General features: G+C 41.0%; 1 pseudogene; it reads right to left on the bottom strand.

The window, feature by feature from the left end:
• Positions 1–1,240: 1,240 nt before the first annotated feature.
• Positions 1,241–10,789, bottom strand: LOC148028007 (uncharacterized; annotated as a pseudogene).
• Positions 10,790–12,192: the final 1,403 nt, after the last annotated feature.

The raw sequence follows: 12,192 nt of genomic DNA, 5'->3' as shown, positions 1-12,192 counted from the left end.
TTTCAAGCCTCCTCTATTCTCTCCAAGTTCACTTTCCTTTCCATTATGCCCTCTCACAAAACAATTTGGCTACCTACATCCTATGATCCTTTTCTACAAAACATGTTGCTCATCATTTCCCTTTTCAAGTGATCCACTACTACACATTCTCAAATGTCACCATTTCTAGCCTGTGCAAGTTGCCCCATCATCATTGTCTAACTATTGCTACTACATTTGGGATTCGTCTCAATGCAACATCCTCTTGGAGCTATTTCCAACATCTCTAACTCCATCAACTCACCTCCAATCCTAGCCCTCCAGACATGAAGATCAAAGGCCTCCTTGTACATACTTCATTTTGATACACTCTTCTCTCATTGAGCATTCAATTAGATTGTATTGCCATATGCCTTGTAAAAATTGTGCCTTCTCTATTGCCCTAGCATTTCCTTAGAAGTGACCCTTCTCACAACAAGATTGATAATCTTTTGAACTTTCTACTCAAGAATCCAAATAGACTTTGCAAGTAAAATATTTAGCATCTAAAAGACCCCAAACATAACAATTGAATTGTGATCCAAGTTAAGGAGATGGTTCTAAGTACAAGTTTGTCTAGATTGCACCAAAATCCTAGCCTTGCACAAGCTGAAATAGGTCAAGCAATGTTCACATCTCAAGCCCACGACACCACAAAGAGGAAAACAAGTTCAATAATCCACATAACAATGATGGATGATCACAATACTTTGAGACTCCCCCTTCAACACCCCTTTGAACCTATGATTTCTTGGTGTTCTATAATACCAAATAGCACTATGAAGAATTTGACATTCTCCAATATCCCTTTGACATAATATTTTAACTCTGGAGTCTGTCCAATGGCTGCTTTAGCAACCACTCCAGTGAGCAGCCTACTAGACATAGATGCAATAAGTGCAACCACTATAGTAGGTGCATTTTTTGCATCTAGCCTATTAGACAACCTCATCTTTTCTAGATGCAAAAAATGCACCTACTAGACATAGATGCACTTGACTAACTAATGCACTGACAACTGTCTGCGCCCAGCCTAGCTGTGGTCTTTTGTTGCCCTTAGTTAAGAGGTGGGCCTACTAATTACATATTTGGCAAGTGATGGTGAATACCTCAGTCTCTCGTAACTCGTACTGCAACTGCCTTGATCGAATATTGTGGTGATGTTCCTAACCAAGGCCTTTACAATAGTAAACTCACATAACCTGCACATGACAGCATCCACCAGATAAGTATATACAACCGAAACATGTAAAGATGGCTTCAATTGTACCACACACAGGTCCAATCAGACAGCTCCTTGAAGAAATGCTCCTCTTTGTCTAGATGATTGTACTAATGTGGAGCAAATTATTGCATCAAGAAGGTCTCTGGACTTGAAGTGTTAGTATATTTAAGTTCCAAGGAACAATTAAAAGGCATACATTTTGTTTTTCCTTGAACTGTTGTGTTTTCCAATTATGTAACTTGAAATCAATGTAAAGGACAGAAAAGCTCACATTGATCGATTGCTTGTGTTATTGGTTAAGTTATACCATCAAATCTCACTATTGTTCTAACTGAATAGAGAATAGAGAGAGAAACATGGGGCACTTCAGGTCAATCATCCTGAACAACACAAGAATTCAACAATTAGCTCGCAGTTCAATCTCACACAAACAATCAAAAAAGCACAGATACCAACCCAAACAGTGGAGTAGTAAGGGATCACAACCACAGGCAACAATGTAATCAGCCTTTGCAAAGCAGTCCCAGCTCTCCACAACAGGTGTAGCAGCAAAAACACAAGGTGCAGCCATCTATAACAATAGAAAACAGGTTTCATGATTCAAGAATGATGTCATCCAGCTGTAGAAGAAGCTCCACAGTAGAAAATGTAGGTTACATCAGCTCAGATTAGCAGGTAAATAGGTCACCCAACATGAAGCAGGTTGGGAAGCAGCAAATGCAAAGATTGCAGACATGTAATCAATGTAAATACAGCAGCCAAAACAGTCATTTTTTATACTATGTGAGAATGCACAAATGAACAGAAGTGATAAAAGACAAATCATGAAAATAGTGAAGAACAAGAACTCAAAAGCGAATGATGAATGGGCAATAGGATCCATAAATGAAAGCATCAGATGTACAGTACAGTGCTACAGAAATACCAACATGTGTGATGACCAGCAGTGCATTCAGTCTCCCTCTCTCCAAGTGGATGTAATCGAATACAACAATACTAAGTGAGTGGAAAGGGGCACATAAATAGGCCATAGCATCAGACAGAAGACAAGAAGTTACCATCCTCATCTTGATGAAAAAAGCTTATACATACCTTTTCAGATATAACCAACAACTCTTCTGTTGTGTCACATTTGCAACCAATGACAAGTTGCTCTTCTTCCTCTCCATGAGCTCAAAACGTCTCTTTGCTGTTGCGTTCTGTGCAAGAAGAGCACGTTGGCTGTAAGACATCCTGCTCTTAGGAGGATGGGGAACCTGCCTTTGTGCTGGACCTCGCAAGGAAGTCTGATTCTCTGCCAAAAACTGCTGCATAGAGGCAGCCACATCTTCGTTTAGCTTCCTATGCTACACGAGCACCTCCACCATCTGAATCAGCTCGAGCGCAGTATGAAGCTTCACGCCATTCTGGTTCAGGGTTGCACGGCCCCCCTACTGTTTGTTGATCAGCACAATAGCATCGGTGAGACATTAGTGAGCGGAGCGACAGTCTTGAGGACAAAGGCGCCGCTGGTGACGAGGTCCTCAAGGACTAGCCAGGACTGGCCAGGGCAAAAGACGCCCTCGATGGACTTGCATGTGACGTAGTCCTTGACCTCCTTCTGGTGCAAGACAATGGGAACGGCCCGAGCGAGGGAGATGGCGGTGGCAATGGGGAGTGCGGTGTAGGGGACGCCACAGATGACGTCGAAGTAGAGGGAGGAAACGGTGCACCAGATGGCCTGTGCAACCTGCACAAGCACGTCAGGGAAGAAGACGATGAAACGGAGGTTGATGGATCTGGGGGAGGTGATGTCGCTCTTGAGCTTGAAGCTCCTGAATTTGATTGCCTCAGCCTCATGAAGAGCTAGCACAAGCTTGTCGAGCTCGGAGAGATGTCCATGGTGGCTCGCTCGCCCTCTCTCTCTCTCTGTGTTAGCTCAACAAACTGATGTCAAACAAGTAGATTTCGATACTTTGAGTATACCCTTGTAGCTCTAAGGTTACGTTATTTGTAACACACAACATTAATGCAACCACATCTTAACTAGCAGAATTATTTAAATTATGAAAGAATGATTGTTGGTTCTATTTATGAAATGTCACAAGTAGCAAAATATCCCGGTCTCAGTGTTCATGAAAAATACTTTTGGTAGCAAATACAAAAACCTTTAACTTATAACTTTGGAAGGATTCTTGAATCAAATTACATGTATTTTTTCATTTTTATAACTAAAAATTTTCAAGGGTTCAAGGTTTAAAACCTTCTTCTTTAAAAATTGAGGGTATTTTTGAAATTTTTTCAATTCACTTTACATTAAATCTTGGATTTTTGGTGAACACTCCTCAAGCTATAGTTTTTTGTTTACTTCTTCTCCCATATGGAAGCCCTAGCATTTGTTTTGAGCAGGGATTCAAGAATTTCCACTGAGAAAAAATTCACAAAAACCATTAATTGCTTTGTTTCTAAACCAGGCCCAATGGATAAAGTTGAGTTGTATTGTATTTGTCTCCTTTTCCTACTTGTCAATTTGGAATGTTCTAGAGAAAGCACGCTTGGGGGAAGATGATGACTACGAAGAAGAAGATTATGAATTTGATCCTATCTTTAGGTTATATGCTCCACTACAAGATATAGGAAATATACCGATGTCTAAAGTGATGAAAATCCAACTTAGTAGCTGCATTATCTTCCTTAGCATCAATAAGAGAACCAAGAAAATCATGCACAATGACATCTTCATTACAAAAGCCATAATCCTTGAGCCTAGATTCTACAAATGTGGCTTCTTAACATGAGTGGAAGACAATGATTGGCTGATCTTCTTGCCTTCTATGCAAAGAGGGGGGGTGCTATCCATACTAAGATGCGATTTACTACTACACTATTGTACCACTTCTATTTCGACCACTATCCATGGTAGTTTACAAGGTTGAGTGAGTTGAGAAACCTCTTGATTGCCCTCCCCCAACACTTCTAATATGCCTTGATGTAGCCAATGCCTAATTTTAAGGACTCTTTTTTTCCAATATCCACAACTCATAACTCATAAAGTGGGCCACTTTACTCAAGATAGTGAGCCACTTAACTTGAATAAAGTGTGTCTAATTTTTTGGAGCCATGCACTACCTTGCCACGCACCATTTTACTAGCATATGCCCTAAAGGGCAATGCCAATAAAATTGCAAGGAGAGGGAACAACTATGAATGCTTTGCCTCACCCAACAAAAGCACCTATGTTGCCTATAATCCTCAAACTTGGAAGTTTTCTAGATTTTAATGTGAACACAAGGTAAATTCACATTGATGAAAAGCTATGATAGAATCCACCCCCCCCCCCTCCCACATGCTAGTTGTAAATATTTGTCTCGTGAGAATATATATGCCTTTAAGTATTGATTCCCCTCCCCCCATCTTCCCCCCACTCATCCCCTTACCACCCCACACACCCCCTCCCTCCCCCCCCCCCTGTCTCCCTAAAAAAGTATGCTTCTGAATTTTTTTTAATAAAAAGACCCCTAATGTAAATTTTACATGAGGTGCATTTATAAACCCCTTCTGTTTTTGGAAAACTGTAAGTCAACATAATAAAAATACCCTTTCTTTTGAACTCACGTGGTATATTACATGTTCTATAAGGTGACCCCCCCGAGCATACGATGGGCAATAGTGTGAAGAATGGGCTTCTTATATATCATCATGCTCAGATATAGTGAGAGGGTGTTGGGGTGACAATAGACTTGTATCTTATCAACTGAGGGGTGAGGAAAGAGATTCTATTTTCTATTTATGGCTCTCGTTTTTATGTGGTGGTACATATATAATGTAAATTTTTATGTTTTTTTGATGCATTTAGGAGGCTAGATAGGCTATGCTTCAGGAGGGTCGAGAATTGGGTCCACAAAGAACAGATTAAGCACTATAGGTGGCTGCCATGATTTGGCCCTTCTCATTGAAAAGTTTTACCATGTGATGCCATGATCATTGCTCATTGATGTAGATTATTACCATGTCAGTTTGAGAATTCAATAATCAGACGTTGATCCACTCCTAGGTCAAATATTGACTACCTACTTTTGAGTTGTTTAAGTACTGGTGAGCCACATAACCTATGGCAATCATTTTTTAAGCTTGTCCCTCTCAGTAATTGGCAAGGAGTCATCATCAAGAATGAGTGCAGACCTTAACCTTTGCAGATCTATCATGCATGGTATGACAACATACAAGAAGCATCTAGATACCAAGCCAATCGAGAGAGAAGCATAGATCTTCTAGGGTGGTAGACAGGGGCTCTATTTATGACAGCTTATAGGATGCATCGTCTACAAATAAGGAGGCAGTAGAAGAAAAGAAAGATATCCAATGGAATAAAATTTTGGGGGTTCTCAAAAGTCTTATTGCCTCGAATTTTTTCACAAACTGCAAGTTTAAAAATCTGAGCCTGGTGGGACATAAGTCAAGGATCATCATACACCGCAGAGCTCTCTGGACTCCCAGCCTAGTGGAACTTCTTGTTCAAGTCCAAAAGCTTCAGAGAGGTATGTTGTTTCATTGAGCCTTTCTATTTTCCTTTCCATTTAAGTTTAAATACTGTTTAAAAACAAGTTAAGATGTTTGGTTATGGTCACCCTATTCATTGCCATGAGAACCTGCTGCTATTTGAGTTGTTGCTGGTCATGACACTGCTGTTGAAGGTTGTTGAGTACTGCTTCTTACAACCAAGGAACTTTTGCTGTCATCAATAGATGTGATGTTGTTGCTACCCCTTTCCATACCTATAGTTTATAGCCAAATGAATCCAAGATTTATTGGTGTCAAAATTTGGAGATGAGAGCTAGGGAACAATTGGTTACGCAAGCAGTAATTGAAAGGAAATTTGCTTTGCCCAAAATCAAATCTCTGAGGCTATAATGCTTGCCTTTTTGTGTCAAGATAGTGGTTTAAATGCCATGGGGTGCTGCTCCATAGCTACATGGATCTTAAGTATGGACTGACAGCATGCGAGGTTGCATGAGTTCACATTCTTGATATTTAGCAAGCTTTTGTCCAATTATGCTAATTAAGGGGTTGAGGTTTCCCCGACTCTAGCTCTTGTTTGAGTCCAATAAAAGTGGTACATATTAATGTTGCTTGCAACTTACTCGGGCATCTATTTGATATTGACCAATTTCTATTTGATGTTGACACTTGCAGAACAACTTTGTGGACTTAGTATGTCCACGGCAAGGCCAAATGGTCATGTAATAGGAGCAGTAATTGCAGGTCCATTAAGAGTACCAAGTTCAACTTAGGTAGTGATTGGAACCTTTTGTTTTTATAAATGAAGAACTATTGTTCAAACTTACTGATAAATGACAACTCTGTGAGAGCTGCTATAGAACATGGCCATTATGTTTGTCATGGTTCCTTCAATTTTGTACTATTGTTATTGAGTTGCGATGTTTTAAGGGATTGCCTTGAACATCAAGCACTTGCAACTGCTAAAGATGTAGCAAAAGGAGTAGCTGAATTATAGCAGAGCATGACACAATGACTTAAGCTTGATGTAGAAGATAGTATCCTAGAAGACAAGGCTGTTGATGAATCTATAGAAATCACGGGTCAAAATCTCCAATGTAGAAATCACGGGATCAAAGCCATTTGGATCTGATCAACAGCCCATAAGCACTACATGACACTAGAGAGCAGCCTCAAGCACTAGAAAATGCAACACCCACCAGGCGTTGAGAGTCCAAGAGTCTCGAATCTCCCTCTGGAGTTCCTCTTAGGCCTTGCTTTTGCCTTTTTGGCCAGCCATCTGGATGCAGTCCACAGGACCTCCTGTCAGTAAAAGGAGCGTAACTTTTTGTGGAGAACTCGGATTGATGAGATTTTTGGCTAAGGTTGGAGAGAACAAAGTCCTCTTTGAGATGAGCTATTAAGCTTTGTAATAGAAAATTATCAGAATTTTCTACAATGGAATTACTGTGCTTGTCCTAGAGCGGTCTGCACCCTGTCCACAGTGACCCTAGTGCACAAAAATGGGCATAACTTTAATGCTTCAAATAATAAGCAGTCCGTGGGTCTTGGCGGTTGAGCGAGAGCTCCCACAGTATTGGACTGACAATGACAGTGACACTAACTGAAAGAGGAAAGGATAATGATATTGTATTCACCATTATGAAAGTGATAGTCAAGTACAATGCTTCATAGAAGTTGGGTTGTTCCACTGATCTCCTCACTATGTATATGGGATTTAGGACAGCTCTTCTTGGAGCATACATCATTTTTCATTTCTCAACAACTCTGGCCCAAGTTTGTTGTAGTTATAGCTTGATGTATTTTCACATTATAAAGAGCTTTTATAAGTCCATTGATATTCAAGTATTAAATGGCAACAATACCAAGGGATATGAATATTAAGCAAGGTCCACTCCATGTGAGCATGTTGAATGATCTAAATATGTCTACTCATAGAGTTCTCATATCGTATATTCCAGACCATATGTGAGACCACTCTGATACAAATTATTAGATTTAGGGTTGTAGGAATGCAAGTATGCAACTTGGAAGAAGCTGGAGAGAGTGCAACTCAAATTATATTTAGATGTATCAGAGAATATTTATAAGGCTAAGTATTCTAGAGACATATATAAGGCTCAAGGAAAAAGCCTTCTAAAGAGGGAAAAAGTTCTTTAGTGGTCCTAAGTCATGTGCTCACACACATTACTATCGAAATAAATCAAGAGTGACCATAAAGTGTGGACACATAAGAGCATTATGTAAAGAGAGAGAGAGAGAGAGAGAGAGAGAGATAGAGACAGAGAGAGAGTGTGTGTGTGTGTACTAGAAAGCCTTTTTGCACTCCACCCCATTCCTATGTCTACCTTGTTCAACTTTCCAAATGATTAGAAAGTTTGGCATTCAAAATTCGAATATATTTATTTTGTATATTAGGTGATCCTTTTTTTTCCTTTTGTATTTTTGGTTTTTTTGCCAAAAACAAGTCTATGTAACATTAAAGAAGACTTTCTTACAATAATATTTCCTAGGCAAGTAAAATCTTTGGTATAACTATCTTATTCCACTTCCAAACCCCATCAATCTATATATCACTAGAAAGCTCTTGAAGAATAAGATCTAAACATGCAATCTACACAACAAATTGGAGTTTATTTACAAAGAATTTACTGTACCTCTATTTTTAAAGAGAATGTTTTAGTTAAGCTTCCTTATAGGGTTATTTTAAGATCTAAAATTTTCCTAATGCTCTCCTTGAATGATAAATTACATTGTCAAGTACTTACCCCCTTTATTGGATATGAAGATACAAGAACATATTGATGATTGGCCACTTCCTACCAAGACTCCATCTAAGGAATAGTTCAAAGAGATCATTACTACACAAGATGCTATTATTCTCAAAAAACTAGAGCATTGGACTTAGCTTTTATAAATCTAAAAAGGTATATGAGAATGATCTAATTAGTTCAATTATAATTTGGTTTTTAATTCTAGTATTGAAATATTCAAACAATTTGTTAAGTTGGAAAGCGATTCATTAAGCTTGTATGATTCTAATTTTAAGAATTCTAATGTTTTTCTTATTGTGGTTGATATTTAAGGTGTCTCATTTGTGTATGCATAAGACTATGAAGAGGGAGAGAAGAAAGCACGAACAAGCAAGTCAAATGCTTTTAATAAGGGTAGTAGATGAGACATACTATCTTTGGTTAGAGTACTTGTAAATTGTAATCCAAGCCAAGATTTCACATACTTGAGTTTCTCTATCTTGTATGTAAGTCAAGCTTTGGTTTTCAAAGCTTTATGTACATATTATAATGGAATGAATACTATTGTTTGGTCATTCTTGTTCTTGTTTCATATTTGCATTGAACATTTGGTTGTATCAAGCTACTTCATTGTGTGCATACTAGCATGCAAGAAGACGTGGAAAAAACTAGGGTTGTAGAATTATGGCTTCAACCCTTGTTTTAAAGTCAGCAGCCCCCAGTGCCGCGCGCCCCCCCCCCCCCCTTTTCGCTTGCAGACATTATATCCATTTGTGCATAGGAAATTATGTTTGTTGCCACATGAAAATTGCAAATGGGGAATGTTTAAATGTTTGTTTAAGCTCACATGAAAACGATCGTAAATGAGAGAGAGAGAGAGACAGAGAGAGAGAGAGAGAGAGAAACGTTAAACTACTTGCACCTTGAGTCGTCCTTTCAAGGAGGAGCGCCCAATCAACTAGACGGATTAACCTTCATACGCACATGTTGCCAAACTCCATTCTATTAACCAATTTGTTCAGTGCTGACTGACAGAGAGAGAGCCTGAGTGAGAGTAAGAGTGAGAGTGAGAGAGAGTGAGTCCATTCTATTAACCAATCTGCTCAGTGTTGACAGACAGACAGAGAGAGAGTGTGTGTGTATGAAAGAGTGAGTGAGAGTGTTGACAGACAGACAGAGAGAGTGTGTGTGTGTGAGAGTGAGAGTGAGATCAGTGAGTGTGAGTGTCTGAAGTGACTCGTGAGTGTGTGTGTGCGCGCGCGCGTTTGGAAACAAAAGAGAGAGAAGCTCATCTCAATTTCAACCGTACTAGAAGAGAAGCCAGGTGCGCCCAGTCAACCTCAACCGCCATGTAGTATTGGGCTTGTTTTATTTTCTGAGCAGCTGGTGGAAAGCCGGCGGATCATGAGGTGGGAATTGCATTGCATCCTCAGATATTGTGAGCACTGAGCCAGTCTCCCACCGACCTCGTCAGCAGGGCATTGTAATCCTCCTCATATTCGATGAGCACGCCACTGTTGAGAGAGAAAATGACCGAGTAGGTGTTGACGGAGGTGCTGAGGACTTCGGTCTTGCCATTGGGCGTGTAGCGGGCTTCCACGGTGGTGTAGAAGATGCCGTAGTTGACAGGGTCGGTTGAATTGGGCCTCTGTATCCAGAAACTGGAGAAGAGGGTGAGCTGCTCCTCTTGGCTGTTGCTGCCGGACAGCCTCTGCGACAGGCTCTGCACAGACTCCTCCGCTCGCGCGATGTCTTCGTCACCCGCCCCCACCGCCCGCAGCCCTTCTGTTACGATGCTTACCAGGTCGCGCACGAACTGGCTATGATTGTCGGAATCATGAACGGCCTCCTGCTGCCTGTAAAACGTCATCAGCCAGTGCGGCGCAATGAAGTCGTTGAGGTACGCGCGGAACTTATCGAGGACCACCCCCTCGTCCAACGCCATATCGGCGGTGAACCCGCTTAGCTCCTGAGAGGCGCTGGCTATGGTGGCGGCAGCTTGGTCGTGAAGGGTGATGTCTGCAAAGATGTTGTAGTCGCTGGGGGAGGACGAGGCTGGTGGAAAGCTGAGGTCTATGCCAGCCCCTGAAGCAACGGCGGACGTGCGCACGTCGTTCCTGGGGCTTATCTGCACCGACCGGGGAGTGACGCCGAGGCGCCCGGTCGAGTGAGCCGCCGGTTTGCTAGCGACAGCAGGGGCCGGCTGGGCATGGGCTGCAACCCACTCCTTCACTGAAGCAAGGGAGCCTCGTTGGCGGCAGCGATCGACAAAGCCCTGGAACCAGGCTGAGTCCATGACTGACTAGCTGAAGCGAATGTAATTAAGCTGATTGCACTAGACTGGCGCTCAATGCAGGACTAGTAATATGCTTGCAATATTGCATGTGGCGATGAGAGGCTGGTGCGGACCGCAGCCGGCTTTTATAGCCGGCTGCGGATTGCAAAGGCAGCCACGCCCCCACTACTAGTACCAGTTCACTCACGTGCACCGCCCACTTTGTCCAGGGAAAGAAATTACAATTTACAACCCCAATCACCATTTTAGCTACATAAATGCATTGTTAAGCATCCATTAAACTTAGTTTTTTTAATGCGCTTGCTCAATGCTCATATATTCATAAAGGTCGAAAAGGTGCATCATAATGACGCGGCGAGGCACTGAGCCTTATAACATATCTTTTTATACGTCACCTTATAAGTCCAATCTTTCTCCTTGATCATTCTAAGCATTGACAGCAACTCAAGCTTACATTGATCGATACCATTGTGAGGCTTTTCTCTCTTGGCATTTCTAAAGATCAGATTGTTTGTCTTAGACCATATCAATCGAAGTGCTAGCCCACTGACTAGGCTAACAAGCTTCCAAGTGATAGGATTCAAACTTGCATGGCCTCCAAAGAGGATTGTTGTCATCCAAAAATTGCTTGTGAGATTGGCTTGATTGAGCCACCTCCCACATTGGGGTGACATGTAAGTAGTCCTAGAAGAGGTGCTTTTCGATTTCTTTTGCACATCCATAGAAGGGGCACAAGGGCTAGAGCTTTGCATAACAAGGGTGTACCCATATGGCTCGCGCTTGGGGAAATCCAAAATCAGCATGACCTCACTGACATTGAGCTCTCTTATCTCATGGCTATTTTGATTACTTACATCAGATGTGGAAGGAATGACCAATGGCTAGGAGCATACAAAATCAACGTACAAAGATGGAGGCTAATGGTCAAGAAGCTCTCCATTAAATGTAGTTATCTACAAGACAAGTACAACTTTAAATGTGATTTAGTCATGATGATAAATGTGGTCCTTCCTACACTAAACTTTGCAGACCTTGTAGACAAATTCTACATTTGTTGTAAACTTTGGAGTTATTGTAATAAACATATTGACTTGCAAAGTGTGAGAACACAAGCTAATAGACTATCTTGTACAAGGGGCAAACTACTCCTTGCCATAACAAGATTGATCCTTGACTTCCAATACAACTTTCAAGCTTGACAGTTGCTAAACTAGACATGTGGATATCCTATGAGAATTGAAATGCACCTCCACTTTTCCAAACATGACCTAGGTACTCTCTTTCAACATACTTTTGTAAACATACTATTGCTATTTCACTATTGCAAAAGCTAGTTGATCAATTCTATTCAAAGACATGATAATGAATTTTTGTAATAATAGTATTGGATAGTGAATACTTTG

Source organism: Lygodium microphyllum, chromosome 12 (assembly GCF_053477565.2).
Source record: "Lygodium microphyllum isolate KBCC chromosome 12, Lygodium_microphyllum_v1.1.10, whole genome shotgun sequence".
In the NCBI taxonomy this organism is placed as follows: Eukaryota; Viridiplantae; Streptophyta; class Polypodiopsida; order Schizaeales; family Lygodiaceae; genus Lygodium; species Lygodium microphyllum.
The sequence above is the reverse complement of the archived record's forward strand: the minus strand, read 5'-3'. Positions and strand labels throughout refer to the sequence as shown.